This window comes from Acomys minous (assembly GCF_964271855.1).
Source record: "Acomys minous genome assembly, chromosome: 5".
In the NCBI taxonomy this organism is placed as follows: Eukaryota; Metazoa; Chordata; class Mammalia; order Rodentia; family Muridae; genus Acomys; species Acomys minous.
This window is the reverse complement of record NC_140494.1, coordinates 5,840,321-5,863,844: the sequence shown is the minus strand read 5'-3', so window position 1 is coordinate 5,863,844 and position 23,524 is coordinate 5,840,321. Positions and strand designations below refer to the sequence as shown.

At 40.7% G+C, this 23,524-nt stretch overlaps 1 long non-coding RNA gene across 1 annotated transcript; it reads left to right on the top strand.

Moving 5' to 3' along the window:
- Nucleotides 1-15,363: 15,363 nt before the first annotated feature.
- LOC311597234 lies at nucleotides 15,364-21,927 on the top strand. Its single transcript, XR_014779145.1, has 3 exons — nucleotides 15,364-15,507; nucleotides 16,634-16,725; nucleotides 21,669-21,927. It is a non-coding gene; the product is annotated as an uncharacterized lncRNA (long non-coding RNA).
- Nucleotides 21,928-23,524: the final 1,597 nt, after the last annotated feature.

The following is a 23,524-nucleotide window of genomic DNA, read 5'->3' as shown; positions in this document are numbered from 1 at the left end:
TTTTTATTATAACACTAGGTTATTAATACCAAACTAAAAATGTCACTCAACATGCAAAATGGAGTGCTAAGTATCTTTCTGCTTTTAAGAAGTACATTATATGAAGAGTCCATTATGGAAATAATCTCAGGTTATAGCCAGTTCTCAAAAGACCTGGGAAATAAGATTTTTAAATCATGGTGCTACAGGCCATTAGAACAAATAAATTTGTAAAAACTTACTAAAATTTCAGCCTAAGAAATGCTCCTTAGAGAACAGTGACAATTTGTGCTGAAAATCGTAATCATATATTTATGACTGTCACTTAAAGTGAAAATTGCTAATAGTCAATGATGATAATTCAAAATCCTGCAGGATTTGCACTTAATATGACCTGCCAGCCCGGAATGGATATTGGACCATGAACAGAATAGGCACCTAGTGTCCATTGGCTGGCATGCCTAAGAAATGGCAAACGTACAGACTCTTCCCCTCAGGCTGTCCTCACAGAGACAGGAGAAGGCAAGGCAGGTGCTCTGCCATCCATAAAACAGCAGGCTCCAGGTATCAGCTGTGGTCAGTGCAATGTCAGGTAAGAGAAAAGGGAAAGGATCAGGAATCCTGTACAGGATAAAGTAGAGTGTTGAAGCTAGGGAGGTGCTTCCCCAGCTGCTGCAGGGGAAGGCTGGGCTGGACAGGAAGTGGGTGGAGGGCAGGAGCGGGGTGGGGGGTGGGGGACATGGGGGGATGGGGGGTGCAGACTCGGGTGATGCTTGGTGCTGTAGCAAGGGCTCCAGATAGTCTGTTGGAATGAATGTGTAAAGTGAGGGTGAGGCAAACGGGAGAACTAGATTCTTGTAAGGCCCAGGACACCTCTGCCTAGCACATTTTGAATGGAATAGCAGTGGCATGATTTCTGACTCATACTTTCACTCATGTTTTTATGAGTGAGGAGAATCCATGCCGCTTCCACTACATAAGAATTCATTGTCTTCCTCAGAGACGGCCTATGTGAATGAACATACAATAAAATTACAGAGTATGACAAAGAATAATGATGCTGATGATCATGCTAAATGTATTCCATTCAAAACTGTGTTCCATGAAATATTACAAAGGGAGATCTCTGTGCATGTGCATATTTAAAATGTCTTGCTTTTAAATTTTTAATTGAACAATAAATACAATCACACACTATAAAGCTTGTCAAAAGCCTATAGCTAAGAAGGTCATGCACCCAAAGGGGAAACATATTGCTTTTGTTTCCCTAGGTTGTCAAACTGCCATGTAATTATTGATGTTCATACCCATGGACTATATCTACTCTCAGTCTAGAACAAAGAAGTTCCTTTTTGCAAAGAGCAATGATTAAAACTGAGATGTGTATCTGGTCAAAGTGCTGATAAAAATGGCGTCTAGATGATATGCACACCCTCAAGATACGTAGAACATTGCAGAAGAGAGAATATAAGAATGGAAGTTGGGGAGAGTGTCATAAAATGCTAAAGCCAAGATATGACATTGTGGGTTGCAATAATGAACAAAGAACAACTATATATGCCCACGGGAGATGGGCCCTAGCCTCCCATCCACTCCCAAGAGGCAATTGTGTATAAGTGATTATGTCTTGGGAAAGGTCCATTCTCTTTAATGGCACAGCCACTGTGAAAATGGAGTACCGGGAAGTAAAAGAAGCCAGAATATATTGAATGTGTGCATAAATTCATCAACACTAAAGACAATTTTTAAAGAAAAGAAATGCATTTGCATAGTATAGAATTCCAAAGATATAATGGAAGTGGGCATTTTCTCCTTAGGAAATATTTTCCGATTAATTAATCATACAACACAGTCAGGCTTCTGAATTCAGACTCACACTTCATTTCTCTTTTTCTTAACCAGTATCAACATTCCACAGATTAATCACCAGCTACCAATAAAAATATTCTGCCGACCATAACTCAAACAAAGACAATTAATTCACAGAGACACTGAAGAACAACTGGAGGATTTTACACAGGAGGCACATAGTTGGCCTGGGACTCAAATTTTCTGAAATTGCCTCAACATGTGTCAAGATTCAAATCACACCTGTCATGGGATATACACATAAATTCAACCTTTGTCAAAATGAATCATGCCACCTATACAATCAGCCATAATTACTGCTTTATTAGCCACTAAATTATTAACTTTAGAAGGCTGTTTTGACTCACCAAATAAAGCTAAGAATACTCTAATCCTTATATGATCGAGAGAAGCAAAGTCCAAGATAATTCTGCAGACAGTATAAAATGGGATTTATATTTTACTTGTTTTTTTTTTATACTGTGCTATGTCATAGTGGAAAATACATCACCTTAAATTGACTTATAAGCCTTTATTCTTTCTGTACAGCATATACGTAGTGCTCCATGTAATTATACACTGAGTCTTTCTTACCTTCTCTTTGTGCATAATGAAACCACAGCAAGAAAAGAAGAGAACTCATTATTCCAAAGATGATTTGGAGAAGTCTTTTAATCTAAAAGCAAGAGAATAGAAGTGTGTGTGTGTGTGTGTGTGTGAGAGAGAGAGAGAGAGAGAGAGAGAGAGAGAGAGAGAGAGAGAGAGAGAGACAGAGACAGAGAGAGACAGAGAGAGAGAGAGACAGAGAGACAGAGAGACAGAGAGACAGAGAGACAGAGAGAGACAGAGAGAGACAGAGAGAGACAGAGAGACAGAGAGAGACAGAGAGAGACAGAGAGAGACAGAGAGACAGAGAGAGACAGAGACAGAGAGAGAGAGACATAGAGAGAGAGAGAGAGAGAGAGAGAGAGAGAGAGAGAGAGAGAGAGAATGTGTGTGTTCTCCAAGAAGACAAAATACAAATGAACATCATGTTTTATTACATTAAAAAAAACTCAATTCACACTGGAGAGATGACTCAGAGATTAGGAGCACTGACTGCTCTTCCAGAGGTCCTGAGTTCAACTCCCAGCAACCACATGGTGGCTCACAACCATCTATAAAATACCTTCTTCTGGCATGCAGGTATACATGCATGCAGAGCATTGTATACATAATAAATAAATAATATTTTTTTAAAAACTCAATTCTAGGGAGCACAGAGGGAGATAGTGCTGGGATAGAGGGCTGGAATGGATGGGGACAGTTCTGGGCATTGGAAACTCCCAAGAATCTATGAAGGTGACCCTAGCTAAGACTTCTAGCAATGGAAGATATGGAGCCTGAAATGGTCATCTTCTATAACCAGGCAAGACTTCCAGTGGAGGGATTGGGACACCAGTTCAGCTGCAAAATCCTCAACCTACAATTTTTCCTTCCTACAAGATGTAGAGAGGTAAAGATGCAGCAGAAATTGAGGGAACAGCCAACCAATGACTGGTCCAGCGTGAGACCCATGCCATGAGGGGAAGTTCACTCCTGACTCTGTTAATGATATTCTGCTATACTTGCAGATATGAGCCTAACATAACTGTTATCAGAGAGACTTCACCTGGCAACTGATGGAAACAGACACAAAGACCCAATGTCAAACAGGGGATCTTGGGGAATCCTGTTGAAGAATGGGAGGCAGGATCGAAGGAGGCAGAGGGGTCAAGAACGCCACAAGAAAATGTTTAAAAAAACAACTGACTTGGCTGCCTAAGGGCCCACAGAGACTGAACTGCCAAGCAGGGAGTGTGCCTGAGACTGACTCTCTGCACATATGTAGCAGCTGGGCAGCTTGGTCTTCATGTGGAACTCCTAACAACAGAAACAGGGGTATCTCTGACTGTGCTACCTTCCTTTGTGACCCTTTCCCTTAACTGGCCTGCTTCTTCTAGCCTCAATGGGAGAAGATATGCCTAGTCTTACTGCAATTTGGTATGCCAAGGCTGCTTGATAGCCATGGGAGGCCTCCCCTTTTCTGAAGAGAAAGGGAGGAGTAGTGGATGGGGGTGGGGAGGGGAGTTGGGGGGCATGGACTGGGAGGAGAGGAGGGAGGGGAAACTAAGGTTGGGATGTAAAGCAAATAAGTTAATTAATTAAAAAAATACTTGATTCTATGCACTTAATTACTTTTTAAATAAATTCAATTTTATTTACTTCTTTCTTCCATACAATTTTTTTTAAACTGGTGAGAAATTTTGCAGAGAAAACCCACAGTTATTTTTAAAACCTCTTAAAGGAAAGGGGTAAGAAGAACAGACTGGGTGATGTGCTGACACACACTTGTCACTTCAGCATTCAGGAGGCCAGGATAAGAGGGTGAGGAGCTCAAAGCCAGCCTGGGCTACGTATCCATCTGTCTATTCCCAGGAAGATTGTCCTGATTTTTATAGATTTATATTCCGGGTACTTTGAGACTAGTCAGAACTTGTTGAAACTCAGATGCTTTTGCGTTCAAAATAACATTAAATGGGTTTCTTCACTCCCAAGCTACAGGAATATGACTAATTGTATACTACATCCTGCAGTCGATAATTTCAATGTCTTCATTTCCAAAATTATTCAATGAAAAATTCCCAAATTAAATGATTCATAACTTTTGATTTCTTATGATGAGGAGCTTGAAGGAATCGCATGCCCAGACTATCCTGTACAACACATCCACTTTGTATGTGCTACCCTCCCAAAAGTCACACAGTGGCCATCTCAATTATAGTTTTAAATCTCATACTGTAGTAGTCACTGTCAAGTAAGCTTACATAATTGGTCACTATTACATCACAATGCCTCTATCATTCACTTCATTTCACTGACTCACCCAGGATGAGTCATCTTATATCATGGGAGGCAAGTGAGGGTCACACAGCGGTGGAAGAGAACCTTTCAGCTCTCCTGCAACAGCCAGCAGCTGGAGCTCGGCACATGAAAGACCATCATCGCTGTGTTAATAAAGAGGCTGCTCTCAGCCAAAGCTGAATGAGGCTGGCTGTTCTCTCTTCTTCCTGTCTCTCCACTCACTCCCTCCCTTCACCTGCCCTTCCTTCGTTTCTCACTCACTAAGGACCACACCTGTGTTTCCGCCTCATATACGCTCAGAAACTCTGGTCTCTGTTTTCTCACAGGTGTTTCTTTGGGTAAATTTCTTTGATTCCGCCTCTTTGAGAGCCCAGCCTGGCATGGCTAGGCTCCACCCAACTGTAGGAATGAAGCAAAAATAAAGACAGCTTGAATACAGGAAGGAACGGCACATACAGGGTTCTCTCCTGATGCTGATGATAAAAGGAACATTCCAGCAAAACCTGCTGTGACAGGCTAAAAAGCAACTGGTACAAAATAGAAGCTATGAGAGGCATGTCCAGGGGAGATAATCTTGGGATGGAAAGAAGTACTAGAGTCTTTAATATGATTGGATATATCAGAAGAAGACTGAGCAACCAGAGGAGAACTGAAAAGCTAAGCAATATAGAAACAAGCATATAATTAGCAACAGCTTGGGAAATCGTGAGCAGAACAAGAAAATCATGTGGAGGCCATCGTTACAGAAACTCAGGGATAAACAGATAATCCTGCCGTATTGCCCATGTAGGAAATCAATAGGTGATTCTAGAGTTGGAACCTTGAGAACAAAATAAGAATAGCCAGGCGGCTCCTCTGGCCACGTTGTAAGCTCCGAGAAGATGTTGAAAAGGTTTGAAATGACTTGCTTCTGGATAAAGAAGTCTTAGCAACAGGTTAGGCAGGCTGCTCTTTTTTAAATCAGTGTGAGTCCATTGTCCATAGTGCCAGGACCAGACACGATTACATAGTAAGCTGAGTAGAGCCATTTCTTTCCTAAAACTTTGTGTATGTAAAGAATTTTATTAAATACAATCAGAGCTGAAAACATTACCCCCAGTACAGAATGTTGACCCTTATTAGAATCTCTGCTTTCAAATCCCAGCTTCCTCCTTAGGTAGGATCACGGGCACTGGTGATGTGGATCTTAGAAACATCATCCATGAAGGGGACGGTGTTATGACTACTTCACGGACCACTGTAAGGAGTGCGAGCACGCACTGCAGGCACGTGGTAATGCATGCTGGAAAGGCCAGCTATCAGCCTGTACATAGCCCTGCCTCTTCTTCTTACATGCTCCTGCTCAGAAAGCATGCAAAGGTGGGGAGACCGTGACCCAGTGAATGAGAACACAGCATCTGGAACATGACTCCCTGCACGTTAAAAATCTCCATCTGTAGCCTGGGGCAGGGAGCTAGACTTCTCTGTAGTTATTTATATAGTTACTATAAATTATTAAAAATAATTGAACCAGTTCCATGTGTGGCTGATTGGAGAAAAGAAAAAAAAATAAGTACACACAAACATCTAAGACAGTATAGCCATGCCTATTAAATAGTAAATATCACACATAAGCCACTTTCATTCTTTTCAGATCTTCAGTCATTGAAAGAACTTTCTGTTAATATATTCCCTTGGGTCTTCTGCAAATCTGGGTTAAGTTTGACTTGTAACAATGGTAAAAAAATTAACTCTTTTCAATCTGAGAATGATTTTTTAATAGCATATGAAAACATTGAATTCACCTGACAGCCTCCTGGTAAGTGTTGGCTAGGGAGCCAGAGGTCAAATTCTACCCTCATCTCTGATCATCATTGTGATGTTGGCAAATCAAGAGGTGTGTTCACTTCTGTCATTCTATTCCCTTATCTGTAAGGTCAGTGTGAGATAACTTACCGCATGAAGCTATGCAGGATTGCATCTGTCTTTGTATGTGCCATTCTTACTGTTATGCCTGTAAGCATACCACATACTAGACGCTCTTCGAATGTCAAATGTCAACTGCACTACTAGAATTATCATTACTGTAATGTTTCCCTCTATTTGAGACTTTGAACAGAAGATACATCTGTCTGAGAAATTATCCAAAATCCTCTATTAAATCCTGATACTTTCTATTTGTATTTGTATGTTTATGTACATGTTGGTATGCTCAAGTGCGCATGCACATGTACTCAACAGGCTGCCAGAGGTGACAGGTCTACGTCAGGCATCTTCTTCAGCCATCCTCCACCTTCATGTTTACTTTAAATGGTGCATATGAGAGGATGCAAATGGTGAAGGTACCGCTGGACCCCAAAGGCTTCAGAGCCCCCTGGAGCTGGGGTCCTGTGGAAGAGCAGTATGCACTCTCTCCATCCCTTCCACTTTATTTTCAGAGACATGGTCTCTCCCCAAACATTGAGCTCATCGGTTGGCTAGAATGGCTGGCCAGAGAATTCCAGGGCTTTTTCTCTCTTCACTTCCCCCATGATGAGGTGACAAATTATGGTGCTGCACGCAGACACCGATGTGGGTGCTCGTGTCCTCATGCTCACTTGGGATGCACTTTACCAGTTAGCCAATCTTCCCAGGCCTCCTGATTTCTGAAATGCTCATACCTTTGACACGTTTCAAAGAATTCAGCTTTTCACTACTTATTTATATAGTTTGTGGTAATAAATGTTTTAAATTTTTAACCTTTTAATAAATGTTTTGATTTGTGTTAGCTGAAGCCTACATTTAAACATAACTCTAAGGTGGGTGTGTGTGTGTGTGTGTGTGTGTGTGTGTGTGTGTGTGTGTGTCCTCTATTGTTTTCCCTTGTTAACAACCATGTTTACATATATGAGAGCATGTGAGCTTGTGCGTGTGAGCAGTGTCCATAGAGGTAAAAAGAGGGATTTCTGTTCCCTGAGGCTGGAGTTAGAGGTGATTGCGAGACTCCTTATATGTGTGGATCACAATCATCTGCAAGTGTGCTTAACTGCTGAGCAACCTCTGCAGTACACAGTAGCATTTTGACTGTTTCCTCCATGTGATGGAGCTGGGGCCATCTTGCAATTCGTCTTGTAATCAACATAGCAAAGTTGATATATGCTACTTCCAAAAGGAATGGCTTAAAGCAGTAGTGCCCAATAGATAGGCATATATCTTTGGGTTTTCCACTTTGGCCGTGTGTGTGTGTGTGTGTGTGTGTGTGAGAGTGTGTGTGTGTGTGTGTGTGTGTGTGTGTGTGTGTGTGTGTGTGTGTATGAGCACACCTGTGCATGTTCTTGTGTGGATGTTTATACCTTGTGCCTCCAGACACACTACTGAATTGTTTCCCTCCACTCAAAACCATGAATAGGAGATGCATGTTTTTGAAAAAATATTTTTAAAACATATGCATTTCTAATTATTTTTCTTTGTATATGTGTGATTGTGCATATTTTCATATTTGAGTTGCGTGCTTTGCATCTTGCAGCTGAATGCTCTGTATATTACATTAAGTGCAAAGTAATTTCAAAAGAATGACGTTTCATGGCTAAGGATTCCTAGGAAGTTACCAAAATAAACAACCCAAACAAAGCTTTTGCAATATTACTTTTTATTTAATCATATTTCAAATGATGATTTCAAATTTGTTTTGATGAGGAAGAAAGGGGTGGTCAAAATCATTGTGGCCAAAATAAAGGACAATTCTTTTCCCCTCTCCTGTTTCTCTCTTTGTGTCTCTCTCTGTCTCTCTGTCTCTGCCTCCTTTCTCTCCCCTCCTCATTTTTTGTTGAGACAGTGTCTCTCTCTTGTAGCCCAGGCTGGCCTCAAATGCACCACGTAACCCACATTGGCATTGAACTCTTACTGCTTCTGCCTGCACTTCCCAATTGCTGGGACTACAGGAATGAGCTACTGGGTCCAGTTTTTAATACTAGGGGCTGACGCAAGGGCTTCATGGCTGCTTGTTAAGTTCTCTGCAAACTGAGCTACAACCCAGCTGCCACAATGCATATGTTTTCTTGCCTTTCCTTTCAGAGACCAAGTCAAGCTCCTCAGTGCAGTGACACAAAATCTGTCCCCTAGCTTACTAGACTGTCATCACAGTTGGTTTTTCAATCCCCTGTTAGGGCTCAATAAAATGATAACAAAAGGAAGATTAAATTGTTGCAAAATTCAGATCACAGTTGGTAACAGTGTGCATAATACACTTCTGCACATTACTGTCGAGTCAGCATAAAATGTCCATATGCGTAGTGTGAGCTAACATGTGATTTTATAGTTTAGTAGAAACAGTCACCCATGATTCAGTTGCCTCCAGAGAGAACCCTAATTTAAACACATAGGGCCATTTTTGGTTTGAACTACAAATGAAAAAATCCTTTAAATTGTTCCACAATAGACATTAGCAGAACCAACAAGTGTCACTCTCTTGTGTTATCAGTTCAAATAAACTATATATTTCCTGATTGTATTTAAATTATTGCCTTTTTTTAGACAAAATCTCATGTATCCCAGATAGTCCTCCAAATCTGCAGCCAAAACAACCTTGAACTCCAATTCCTCTTCCTCCACTTCCCAAGTCCTAGAAGGATAGGCTAAGATAGGCTGACTCCATATTGGGAGTTGAAGCCCAGACTTTGTGTTTGTCAGACAGGCACTCTTCCAGCTGAGCTATATACCAAGTCTCTCAGCGAGTACTGCCTTGAGTCGGAAATCTATCCCAAATCAAATCCACGAGAAGAGAGTGTTGTTCTTCTCCTTAAGTTTATTCCATTCTCAGAAAAGGAGATCTGTCAAAATACAGGGGAATGCTCTGATTCAATAGCTTTGTTTTCCATTTTTACTATGAAGAGATTAAACTATTAGAAATAAAGAGGGCAGGGTGACTTCGGCAGGTCAAGTACCAGAGAGTTTGATGGGATTTGCATTCTAGGTTAATAAACACCTTCCATTTGAGGAAAATTAAAGAGATCCTTCCGGAGACTCCGAAGGTCAGTACTCCATTTTATGTTGATATGAAAGCTGAAGGTCAGATCTGCGATAATTAGTTGGAGCATTCCAGAGAAAGATAAACACTGCTCACCTATCTCAAAATAGCCAGGGCTTTATGCTAGTTCTTATTTTTCCTGCTGATTCTGAAACCAAACCAGAAAGCCTTTCAGCAGATATGAACTGGCTAATCGTCTCTTATACATGTAATTTAGCTAAGACTTAGAGGAGGGAGAAGCAATACATCTTTAGTTCTAACTACAAACTGCTTCTAGTCAAGGAACAGCACTGCTAATAGCCTCAAGGAGGAAGAAGGCTTCCTTCCCCTTTCTGTTAAGGGGGTTGAAGAAGCTACATTAGTCTGATACGCTGTGACAAAATAACACAAGTGCAGTGACTCTGTTACAGGGGTGAGCATCGGATCCTAGTGTCTTCACGGTCAGAGTCTCTTATCTAGAACTCCAAAATAAAAGTTAAAATAGATTTTTAAAAGAAGCAACATCATTTTATTTGGAACAAGAGAGAGGTAACGGTCAAGATTGACGATGAACCACATAAGGAAATGTACCCAAGGACTCAAGCAAGCCTCAGCCTGGGGTCTCTTTTTATGGGGTTGAGGGAAAGAGGAGTCACTTCCAAAAGATATAGTTTGGGTGATTCTCTATTTTGATTGGTAGATTACATACCACAATAATTATTCTACCAGGTATGTTCCCTCCTATTTAAATCATGTGTGTTCCCAAGGATTCACAGGCATAAGGTAATAAATAGTTACTAAATGGCCCTATGTGTTTAAATTGGGGTTCTTCCTGGAGGCAACTGAATCATGAATGACTGTTTCTACAGAAAGTTGCACATGCAGATTTTCTTTACTGCACATGCACCCAAACCAGTTCAGGCCCTTCTACTCTTTGTATCCAGACGTGTAGGGAAAACACTTGAATAGAAACTGTGGGCTTCCTATCAGGGATGAAGAAAGTCATACCATGCTTTTCAAAGATGGGAATGCTCAACCATGGTTCTCAACCTGTGGGTTGCATCCCTTTTGGTCATTGAATGACCAGTTCACAGGAGTCAGTTAAGACCATCAGAAAACATAGACATTTCCATTACAGTTCATAACAGTAGCAAAATTTCACTTACGAAGTAGCAATGAAAATAGATTTATGTTTGGGGATCATCACGATCTGAAGACCTAACTTAATGACTCACAGCATTAGGAAGGTTGAGAAACACTCCCTTAGAGCTAAATGCATGTGTTGGTTTGAGGGGCTCTCAGTTTGCTAGGTACATTGCTTTAAGAGGGATGTGCAAGCATAATCCTTCTATATGAAAGTACTAGGTTGTCAAGTACAATATTATGGGGGAAAGGACTACATAACCCCAAAACCTAAGGGAGGTGCTAGGGATCTAAAATGCCCCTGTAGTTCTCTGCCTCAACAGAAACTTATTTCTTGTAGTTCTAGACGCTTGATGTCGTGGGTCAAGTTGACTCTCTCTTCCTCACACAGCCTTTCCTCTGTTTACAAGGTGGAGGAGCACCCTTTGTTGGACCCAAATCCTATGGGATCAAGGCTTCATCTTACAACCTCGTTTAAATTTCATTTTGCTGCCTCACCTAAGGCTTCATTTCCAGCTGCAGACACATCGGGGTAAGAGCCCCAGGGTATGGATTTTGAATCCTCATCAAAGCTAATCAAGAGGCTGCTTTTTCTTCTAATGCGCTCTCACCTGCAAGCCCCCTCTGTAGCACGGATCTAATTACAAGTGTTCAAAACAGCTCCATGAGAGGTAAACAGGGCCAGCATTCTCCTGTGGTCCCAGCTACTGCTTCAGTGGTGCTCAATGAGGCTCCAGTATCCAGCTGTGGAACTGTGCCTTTGGCTCTCAGAGTCATTCCTCAGAACATGAACCAGCATATTCTGCCCTCTGTTACCCTTGCAATTAGTCCTCAACCGTTGTCCTACAACATAATGTTCAGATTCACTGGGACAGTCAATTGCTAAGAATGGAAGTACCCTCCTAATTGTATTTTAAAAATCATGTGCGTGCATGCATGCGTGTTGCCTGCATTTATGTCTGTGCATCACTTGCACGCCTGGTGCTCACAGAGGCCAGAATAGGGTCTTGGAGCTGGGCAGTATTGGTGCACACCTTTAATCTCAGAACTCATGAGGCAGAGCCAGGCAGATCTCTATACATTGGAGACCAGTTTGTTCTACAGAGTAAGTTCCAGAACAGCCAGGACTATACTGAGAAACCCTGTCTCAAAAAAAAACAAAAAACAAAAAACAAAAACAAAAAAAAGAGAAATAGGGGGGAGCAGCAACACTTTTAACCACTGAGTCATCTCTCCAGCTCCAGAAGTACTTTCTTTAAAAAAGAAAATCCTATGAATTTCTAGAGACTAAAAATATCAGGAGCCTTTTATCAAGATTCCAAGAGCAAGAAAGGACCACTTATGAAAAGTCTTGCTGAAGGAATTTAGCTTTTTGGAATGTAACTTGGTAGAATGCTTGCCTAACACCTACAAAGTCCCGTGCTGTATCACAGCACAGCATAAACAAGGCATGATGGCACTTTTGGAAGGTGAAGACAGAGGTTGTAAAGCTCAGGGTGGTGCTGGGTAGCTAGGTGAGTTTGAGGCCATCCTGCACTACATAGGAATCCTACTCAACCAACCAACAAAAACCCTGTTGCCAGGGATGAAGATGTGCCCTTACCATGCCAGCATTTACATCTAAAAGTTTGAGGCCAGCCTAGGCTACATAGTGAAAATGCACCCTTACAATCGCAGCATTTACATTAAGTGGTTGAGGCCAGCCTAGGCTAGCTACATAGGGACTTTGAGGCCAGCCTGAGCTACAAAACTGCATCAAAAGAACAAGAACGAAAGCAAGTCCAGTTAATGAGAGCGTAAATTGACATCTAACAAAAGGCTCTGGGCCTCACAGGTGTACCTCCCCTGCAGCCTTAACAGCAGGCAGTTCTAGAACCCAGCTGCAGCCATTTGCGGAGTGGTTGGCTAATGTTCTGGAATGCAGCCTGCGGCTGTTCCGTGAATTTTTCCCTCTGAGCAAACAAGCCGGCTCTCGAGGTAATCACACGCACTCACTTATTCCCATTAGCAACCCCAAACAAGCAAGAGGCTTTACCCAAACAGCAGGAAGGACGGTTATTTTTAAATATGCCCAGTTTGACATGTTTCTCAATTGCTGATTTCTCAATCACAAGAATTGTACAACTCTAAGCATTATAGGAGAGTTCAGAAGCAGACATACCAAGCTGGGAGACAGTCAAGGAAGGGCAATGAGTGTTTTAGAAATTAATGGAAGTAGGGAATTATTATTTAAAGGATTCTAGTCCCCGTTTTACAAAGTGCTGTTGAAATGGAGTTTAGGCTCTGCTTGGTGGTAAGGCTTTAATCCCAGTACTAGGATAGACAGATCTCCCTGAGTTTCAGCCTTGTATACATAGGGTGTTCTAGGCCAGCCAAGGCCACAGAGTAAGACCATTTTTCAAGAGAACAAAACAAAACAATAACAACAAACAAATATTGAGCTTAGAAGGAAACTAAACTGTGACTTTTGGTCATTATCAGAGGAAACCATTAGATATTTTTCTCTCAACATTTTTTGGCTCTTTGCTTGGTTTTTGCTTTGTTTCATTTTGTTTCTATATATAAATATGTTCCCAGCTAGCCTTGAGGAATGTAGCCTGATCAGTAAGTACACCTACGGGAATACAGCAAGGAATACAGGAAGTCAAGGAGGCAGACGTTTGCCGGTTTCCCATAATGTGCTAGTGGGGGCTCAGTGAAGGTGGACTCTGCCTCTCCTGAGAAGCCAGCCCCTGCAGACTCAGTTTGTCAACAAGACATAGCTGAAAACTCCACAGCCCCTGTCCTTTACTGTCTCCAGGGTTAGTGGTCCTCCAGCACACCATCTGAGCTTTCTCCAGCACAGCCTTCCTGAGCTGCATTCTTCCCCACGTCACCTGGGTTTTGTAAACACACACACTTGAGCCTCATACAGAGGCAGATAAAGATGCTGCATGTTGACAATTACAGTGTTACCAATGAAGGCTTGCTTTTTAAAAAACAACAATAAGGAATGCATACATTAATGCCATACATCACTAAATAGGGGGAGGGGCCGCATGCTTATGCAACTCAGCCATGTTCCTGAGGTATGTCTGAAGTCAGCAATTGTCACAGATTGAGGGAGCTGCCTCTTAATGCACACTGTCATTTCATAATTAAATTTTACTTTTCAACATACCAATCTAGTGACAGACCAGCGTGATAGCCAACCTTGCTTGACAAGGACACAGGTAGAACACTGAAGGAAGTATTATTTCCCTGTGAGAGTAATTTCTTGGACAACTCCTTTCATCTGGAAACCAGGAAGTGAGTCACCTTTACTCACTTCAGTGTCCTGGCTGGCGTTTTGTTATTCATCCAGAATAGGAAGAGTTTTTGTTTTGTTTTGTTTGTTTTTTTGTTTTTTGTTTTGTTTTGTTTTGTTTTAATTCCCTGTAGAACATGGTGTAACTAAGCAGGCAGTCACTTGTTGAAATCTCCTCTTCAAAACATCTACAGGTTCTGTTGTCAAAGAGTTTAACAGCCTCTGATTGGAAAGGTGCCTGGCTGGTCACAAGACTATGACTCACCAGTGTTAGCTAAACACAAAGCCCAACTGACAAAACCCATGATGTCATTCCTTTTCTATGTGTCTTTAACATAGTTTAGATATAGAAGTCCTTGGGTAATATGCAAGGCTTTCAAATAAAAAGAACATGTCTAAAGTGCCTAGAGAAAGAAAACACATGGTGTTATGTCTAAATCACAAAGGTAATGCAGGCTCCAGGATTCCTGGCATGTGGTATTTGCTGATACAAAGGACTCCACAAAGTTTTATAGTGTATAAACTAGTCACTAAGGCTGGTTAAAGTTTAACCCGACTGGAATATTCTGGACTTAAGTAACTATTGAGGAATGCCAAGTTTGGCCGTGCTGAAATGTAACAACTCCCAAGAACTGTTTCCTTGAGAACCACCAAATTACAGTGCAGAAGAATTTTTAAAAGTATCTCAAAATCAAGAAAAAATATTAAAGTTCCTTGAGTGTAGAAATATGACCATCAGTAACTTTTTATCTTTTTTCTGGTCTCTTATATTTACTTAGGAAGCAAACATTACTTTTATTGTGGAAAACAACAAAAAATGAAGTGTCAAAAACAAACAAGCAGTAAATATTTTTTTCTAAGAGTGATGCATAAAGGGCAAAATATATAAAACAAAATGGACCAAGTCACCTGACCTTACCTCTGTGTTGAAATGCAAAGTCAGGAAGACAGCACAAAAGGGTGAGATCATTGTTTACCTAACCAGATACTGGTTCTGAAAGGATAAGGAGTCATCCATAGCCAGTAACACAGGTGGCAATCTCTCCTAAGAAACGGAAGCACTTATTTTAGCAAAAACCAACCAATGATGAAGAAAGAATGGGTAATTAATTAAGCTGACCTTACTGTTCCTCTAGGTGCATTTATTTGGGGGACGGAGTTCAAGGCAAGAATGTTTTATTTGGGAAAGATTTAGGCTCATGTGATGAAGTGATGTTGCTTTCAAATTGAGCAAATAATTCTTAAACTTCCTTTTTCCAGTACTGCCTGTTCACTTCTGGGAAATCTTAAGAAAACACAGAAGCATTGTCAAACTCAAAAGCGGAAGTCAAGGATCTGAAATGTGATGATACGTCCTACTCTCTTGCTCCGAGCAGAAGCAGCAGGATTTGAAGAAACTTCTTCTGTACTTATTGTAACTTCATTTTCCCTAAAATCTTGTCATAAAAGTCTGTCTGCTTGCAAGATTATTTTCCCACAGTCTCCTTAATATGAAGTCTGCAATAGAACAGCAGTGTTCCTCCTTCCAGAAGCCCAAATAGTCGTAGAACTCTGGCTCGTGTGTGTGTGTGTGTGTGTGTGTGTGTGTGTGTGTGTGTGTGTGTGTGTGTGTGTGTAGATACACATGTGTGCTTGAATGTGGAGGATAGAGAAGAACATCATGTTTTTGGTTCCCCGGGAATTAAACATCTTTAATATCCTTGACACAGTTTCTCAATGGATCCTGGACTTATCATTTAGGCTAGGATGACTGACCAGCAAGACCCGGAGACCATTTCCTCTATCTCCACAGCACTGGAGACAAGAATGGACCCCCATGCTTGGCTCTTTATATGGTTTCTGTGACTCAAAATGAGGTCCTCATGCTTGTATGGGAAGCAAACAGTAGGGAGAAACCTCCCAGGACCCAGCCTCCTCTTCTAAACTGGCCTTGCTCCATCACAGAGGTGGGCCACCCTGTTCTTATTCTTTCTCAGTGCATGCTGTACACAAAATATTTCCCCCTATGAAGAACCCTTTGTCAAAGTTCTAACACAACTACTCATGACTTACACCCTTCTCAAGCACACTAGCAACACAGGAGATGTGCTAGCTCTTCAAACAATTTTTCAAGAGTAGCCTGGTATATGGAGGCAGAGTGGTCCTTCCCAGAGTGCAAGGAGCTTAAACTCTGTTTTTCAGCTTCTTTATTCACACATACACTTTTTTTTTTTCAGAATCAAAATGTAATTTAAAAACTGGACAAGTTATTTTTCATATTAGCAATTCATGTATATAAAATAGGAAGTTTCTTATAAACACAGATCTCTTAGATCACACATCCTCTCTATTTCTTCCACCAAATGGTGTAAACTCAGTCATTATTCTCAAGGAAACAAAACTTTCAGTAGCCATGGCCACCAGTCAAACTAGATGGCCAAGAAAAGAGATGTGGCAATCACCAGGAAGAACAGCAGTTTTCTCATTTTATTGTCCTTCAGCAAAACCATCCCACAAACAACTGTAACCGACACATTTTCCATGTTTTACAGAAGCTGTTGTCTCCTTGAAGGCCACTTATAGAAGCCTTTTGTTCCACGTGTGTCAATGTTTTAGTTAGTAAACAAAATTAACTAACATGAAGGTAAGTCTTCAGTATGTTGCTCTTGTATTGGTTTTTTTGGTTTGTTTGTCTTTTGTTTTTGGTTGTTGTTATTGTTTTTGTTTGTTTGTTTTTGTTCACCTGCTTACTTTCCAGACAGGTTTTCCCTTTGTATTCCTGGACAGCCTGAAATTCACTATGTAGATCTGGATGGTATCAAGCTTGTAGCTTCCTCCTGCCTCTGCCTCCTCTGCCGTTGGGGTAGAGATGTGTGCCATGGTACTCTGCTCAGTGTCTGGCTTTTAAGTGAGATTTCATGTCACAGTTTCAGTGGATGTGGCATGTGGGTTATACCCATCTGAAACAATTTTAAGAACTGTGGAGTTAAAAAATCAGGATAACTATCATAACAAATGCTTAGACATAGGGCTCTTTCTCTGATCATTAGCTCATGCTGGTAAAGGCTTTCAATACGTCTCATTTCTAAAACATTTTGATAAGAAAGCATTTGATATTTACTATTCCTAGTCTAACATTGCAGGGTAATTTTGGTGCCATCATGTATATCAGAGCAGTGCACTTGGGGCCAGAAGGAGAGTTCAGGATTGAAGAGCACTTACAACCCTCGCAGAGGACCCGACATTCCCAGCACCACATCCATTGAGTGGCTCACAATGACCTTTAACTCCAGTTCCAAGGGATCTGATTCACACCTCTGGTGTCACTGGATACCTGCACACCTGTGGCACACAGACAGACAAGTGGGTACACAAACACGCAAATAGAAATTTTAAACAAAAATAAATTAAAATAAAACCAATGCACCCTTCCATACTGTAGGTATAGCTCTCAACATAAAATACCCTGTTGGGTAAGAGATTGGAACTTGGTGTAAAAAGAATTGTAGTTGATCTGTGTAGGCCACTTAACCTGGGATGTAAATTCATGGTAAATAATGAAGGTAAAACTGGGGTAGTGAGAGTGAACACGGTCACAGCATCCAAATTCCCATTTTCAAAACTATAAATCGGTCTTTAGAAACTCACTGTTGAGTAACTTACACAATGCTTAAAGATAATCAGTTCATAATACTGCAATCAAGTGATTCATGGAAAAAGTCCAACTGGATTTATAGTACTCCACCAACTGTGAGGATGTTTCGAGACTCTTGAGTGGATGCCTGAAGCCACCAATAGTAAAGGACCATATACATACATACATATACAACACACCTATATAATGCAAAAACTCTACATATCATATAAATACAAAAAATATGTGTGATGGCTATTTTTAGTAGTCAACTTGGCTGCGTTTGGAATAAGCTAAAACCTAACTGGCTTGGCACACCTGTGAGGGATTGTTTTTTCCCTTAATTAATCATTTGAAGAGGGAAAATCCACTGAGTTATTTGGCGAATCTACAATAGTCTCCTCTCCGAATGCCAGCACGTCATCATAAATGACCACCTCAGTAGCAGGACAAGTGACAATCCAGAGAGCTGATTATCCTAATGGTGTCTCCTTCGCCCAGATGTGGCCCAAGAAATGAAAGAGAAAGGCTATGAAATTAAGTAACCCCCTATGAACTGGTCACAGAATAAAGTTTGTTTAAAAACCTTCCAAGGAAAACAGTTCTTACACTGTTGTAAACTTAATAAATCTACCTAATTCCACCTTAAAAGCTCACCACTAATGATATGATAAGAAAACATGTTATCTTTAAAACACCATCAAAAAGCATTTTTCTGCATCCTTGGAAGTCATGGGACTTCAATCTAGTGACCACTTGGATGAAAAACAACCAGTGCCACTCTAATGAGACATTTGCCAAACAAAATTAAAATCTGAGTTCCACACAGCCATGTAGAGAACACAGGAGAAAGTGTATTTCTGGGCAGTATTGTATGAGCTCTGGGAGTTTGTGTGTGTGTGTGTGTGTGTGTGTGTGTTTCTTCTTATTCTGTAACAGAATTTGTACTTGATTTCACCAAAGTCGTCTTAATCGTAGCTAATCTTTAAAAAAAATATTCAAACAATGTGGTGTGTGAAATGTTCTTGGATTTTGTGAAAATACATAACATCCTGGGTTTGTGAGGCAAAAAAGAATCTTAAGGAACACTTGTGAGTTTTGCTGCTGGGAACACAAAGGAATGTCACGCTGCACTCGTATTTCAAGTCTGTCCTTTTAGCCTTTCCATAAGGTCACAAAAGAGTGAAATGCTAGGTAGCACATATTTTTGGCTCTAGGGACCAACTCTGAAGCATGCCACTATAGTGGAAATCCTTGGGCTACAGAGTGACAGTCATTGCTGTGTTTTAATACCGTCTTGTACTTGCTTATGACTGCAGACACTTGAACGTCCTAGGACGTCCTTGTGCTGTGAACTGATTTTCACAATCTAGCTCAGCCATTTAGAGATGCAAATACTGTGTTTAGATCACCAGATTACAAAAACCCAGAAGGCTGGAACTGTCCTGAGGACCACGTTTCCCAGACTCTGAACTCGGTGCTTTCTGCAAAGGCAGGCTCCGTTTGTGGTCTGTTTTGGTCTGATTTTATTTATGATGTTTAGTGACTGGTGTAGATTGGAAAATGAGGAATATTTAATTGTTCATCAAAAGTGCCAATGACTTGAAGTTACTGTGAAAAATACTGCAATCCCACAATGTATGGGGTGCAGACAGGGACCCCAGAACAAGCTGGCTACCTGGAATAACAAAATCAGCTAGCCTAGAGTGAGTGAAGGGTCCTGCCTCCGTTTATATGGTGAAGAGAAATTGAGGAAGACACCCAGGGTGAGACTCTACCCTTCACAAGCATGTGCACACACATGAGACTAGGCATGTATATACACATCTGCACATACTATACATACTTAGACAAGCAAAAACCATCTCAAATTTTGGTATAGAATATTCAATTTTAGATAACATAATTTAGTCTGAAACTACCATTCAGCTAAGTAATCGGGAAAAATCATCAAGTCTTTCATTAAAATTATTGTTTTCAGGGAGAAAGGTTTAGAAAGAAAAATTTTAAGTTTGGAAAAAAAAAACTCTTGAAACTTTATAATGAGAACTCTTTTTCTCCCCATTTTAGTCCCAATGCGTGAATTACAGCCATTGATTTCTAGCTTGCCTCCACGTCTCCTGTCCCTGTACATTTCCATCCATCTTGTAAATTACTGTTAAATTAGATTTTCCCAAAGCCTATCTCATTATACAACCCTACCACTCAAGAATTTCCAGGGGGTTATTTTGTTTTCTACATTGAGTTAGTGTCTCTGTTGCTTCCAGGAACCTCCTTGTTGCAAATTAATTTATGAGTTCCATTTTCTTGGCCATTCTTCAGCTTGCTCATCCCTATTGTTTGTTTGTTTGTTTGTTTGTTTGTTTGAACTATTTTTCTCTATCTTGTGTTCTTTCTTGCATCCATGGATTCGCTTCCATCTTTTTGTGGAAGTTTCCATCATGTCACGTTTCTTCCCAGGTATTCTTTCAATCATGATCTTCATGGGGAGGCACTGCTGAGTTGACGTTCTTGCTGTTTGATGTCTCAATCACTTATTTCTCCAATTTCCCTTGACACAGTCTCAACTGGGAATGAATTTAACAGACAGTCAATGTGGGTGTCTGAAGAACAGGAAAAGAGTGGCTATGCCATTTGTTGGACCAAAATTATTTCTGGCAAACAATTTCTAACACTTTCATTATAACAGTATATTGCACAAGTCACAGCATTTGGCTTGCAAAATAATTAATTTTACTTCAAGTTCTTCTTTGAGGGCCTAATCATACACGGTTAAATATTTTCTTGGTATACCGTTAAAGGATCTTGTTTTGATTTTAGCAATGTCTATCTTGAAAACGTCTCCATGGAAGAATTATTGAAGGGAGACTTCATGGCTTGAGCGTCGGACACTCGGGGATCGGCGGTGGTCGGACACTCGGGGATCGGTGGTGGTCTGATGGCTGTGCCGCTTCTCCCTCCAAACTTTAAATGGCCCACTGCTTATGTACATAGTCAGTTTTTCACTTTCATGAGAAAAATGCCTTCCACTCTGAGCAATACAAGAGTAGATACAATTATTATTAGCAAAAGAGAATTTGTGCAGGCTTCTCAGTGTCAGAAAACATTTTACCCCTCTAAATACTCTACGATATGTTCTTGGCAAACAAACAAATCACAAAACTGCATGTTTGGGAAGTGCCATTTTTTTCTGAAATTATGCTTGCTTTTCTTTGTGGCCTAAACAGAAGCATAAGACCTGTTGGGCTGGGAGGATGGCCGAGTGACTAAGTTCTCCACCTCGCTTGTGGAGGGCTTGAGTTCGATTTGTGCCACCCACATCATCACTTCAGCAGCAACCGACAATTACCTGTAACTTCAGCTCTAGAGGATCTGATGTCCCTAGCCTCTCCGTGTGCACATACCTCCACAAACACACATGTATACACATAATTTAAAATAGTAAATTTTAAGGAAAACAGCCTATCATTCAGCAACAAGAGAATAGAAGCTGAAATAAGTTTATTCAAACAGTAAATGGCAAAGGACAATGACTGGGGATGGTAGCAGCATACAGCAACACAGAAAACTGTAAAAAAACAAAACAAACAAAAAACCCAAAAAGTGTCGAAAAAGCAAAGCAATAAACAGAACAATACAGAGACCAATTCCATATATATATATATATATATATATATATATATATATATATATATATATATATGAAGTTCAACAAAATCTTTTGAAAGTCAGTAATAAATTCCTTACAGATACCTTGGCTTTAGAAGTTCAAAGAAAATCAGCAAGCAATCAGCACAGACTCTGTTTATCTCCCTTAATTATTTTACAGTACTGGGAATTAAAGCTAAAGCCTAAATGCGTTAGAGAGCGCTCTACCGTTGTGCTAGATGCCAGTTCCCGGGCCAGATTCTGTTCCTCATTTTACTTGTTTGTTTTTCCCTTTATATTTTTAGGCCAGCCTTGCACTTTGGAACTTCCTATCCCTGCTTGTACCTAATGATCAACATATATACCTGTGAAGTCAAAAGGATGTGCTAGCCTCTTTCCCACGTGGCTGTCATTCACACTAAAAGGCAATGTGCTTAGTGTGACAAGTGGCATCTCAGGATGATGGCCCAACTGACGAGGGTCTGCTTGCCTTGCCCCTGAAATCTGACCCCATCGTTTCATTTGATTTAGCCAGTACTCAAGGTCTTTCTAGTATCCACAAAATTGCTGTAATATTTTAATTATTTTTGCTATAATTATTTTTACTCTTGCTACAAAATATCTCTAAAGCTCCACCTTGCTTGTGCTGTGTCTGTGTTTATTATATGCAAACACATTCTCTATCCTCTTTAGGGCCGCACCCTTCCGCGTGGCCCTCCACCCACTGCACTGTTCTTTATGCGATGTGTCGATTAAACACACAGGGCTAGGACACACTGAGCCTTGCCTATCTGCCCCATGGAGAGTGTCACACAGGACTCTTCCTCCCTTTTGCATCTTATCTTTTCTGGAACTGACTCACCCACCTGCCCCATCTCCATTCCCCTCAACAGAACTTCGCTTGCTTCTTCCAACTTGCAACGTCAGGTAAACACTTCCAGCAAAGCCTGGCTTCCACTTCTTTGTGAGTGACTATTCACACTGCACCCCTCCTGGAATAATCTTATTTTGTATTTCAAATTATCAGGACATTTGAGCTAAGCGTCCATCCATGTTGGATGGAGGACTACACTGAAATACACAACATAATTATAAAAAATGCACATATTTTCAGGACTTTAATTCTTTCAGTCCATTAGAATAAATGCTGACAAAATTGAAATAATGCAATTTAAGCATTTTGGATACACTGGAAGCCCAATGAGTTCCTATTAGACTAAACTCACCATTACCTGCTATCTAATGACATCATGCGCCCTCCCATTTCCCTTAACAATCTGATAATCACTGGGGCAGATTTGTAATGCATTGTAGTTACGAAAAAAGTAATTTTAAAAAATGTATTTCTTTTACTTTTTGAGATTAAAATAAAATGACATCATTTACCTGTTCCCTCTCCTCTCTAAGCAACCCCTCCATACAGCCCTGCTTACTCTCTTTCAAACTCATGCCCTCTTCTGCCATTCATTGTTTTTACACACACACACACACACACACACACACACACACACACACACACACACACCAAAGTAAAATACAAGAATGTTTCTGATCCAAGTAAACAGAGGAGTCGGTCTTAAAAAGAAAAAAAAAAAAAGGAACATTCCAAAGCAGGGCTCTGGATTCCCTTTGTTGTGTGAGCAGATAACATTAGGAGTTCTAAATCTGTGTGTTAGAAATTGACAGAAACTTCCCAGAGACTTGTTTATGTGTATCTATGTCAAGAAAGCCCTACGGAATGTGACTACACCAGCATGGCAGACGCGGGGGGGGGGGGGGGGGGCACTCACAGATGCTTGGCCGATATTACTAGTCACTCTTAGCCTTAAAATACTTAATGCTACTTAAAATACGGCAGATATGTTCCATAAATGTCAGTTAGCTGAGGAGACTTGACTTGTAAGCTTTTCATTATGAATCATCGTTGCTGTTATTTGAGGCAGTTTGAGCAATGGCTACATTCCAGGCAGTGTTATACTTGTTTTAAATATATAACTAACTTTATTCTCACAGAGGTTGGGCAACATATCCTAGACAAGTAAATTGAGATGATAGCTAGCAAAGCCAGAGACTCAAGCCCGGTGCCCATCTCATAGAAGGATGGTCCTCAGCACACAACAGAAACCATTTTGGTACCGTATTGAATTATTTACTCCTGTGA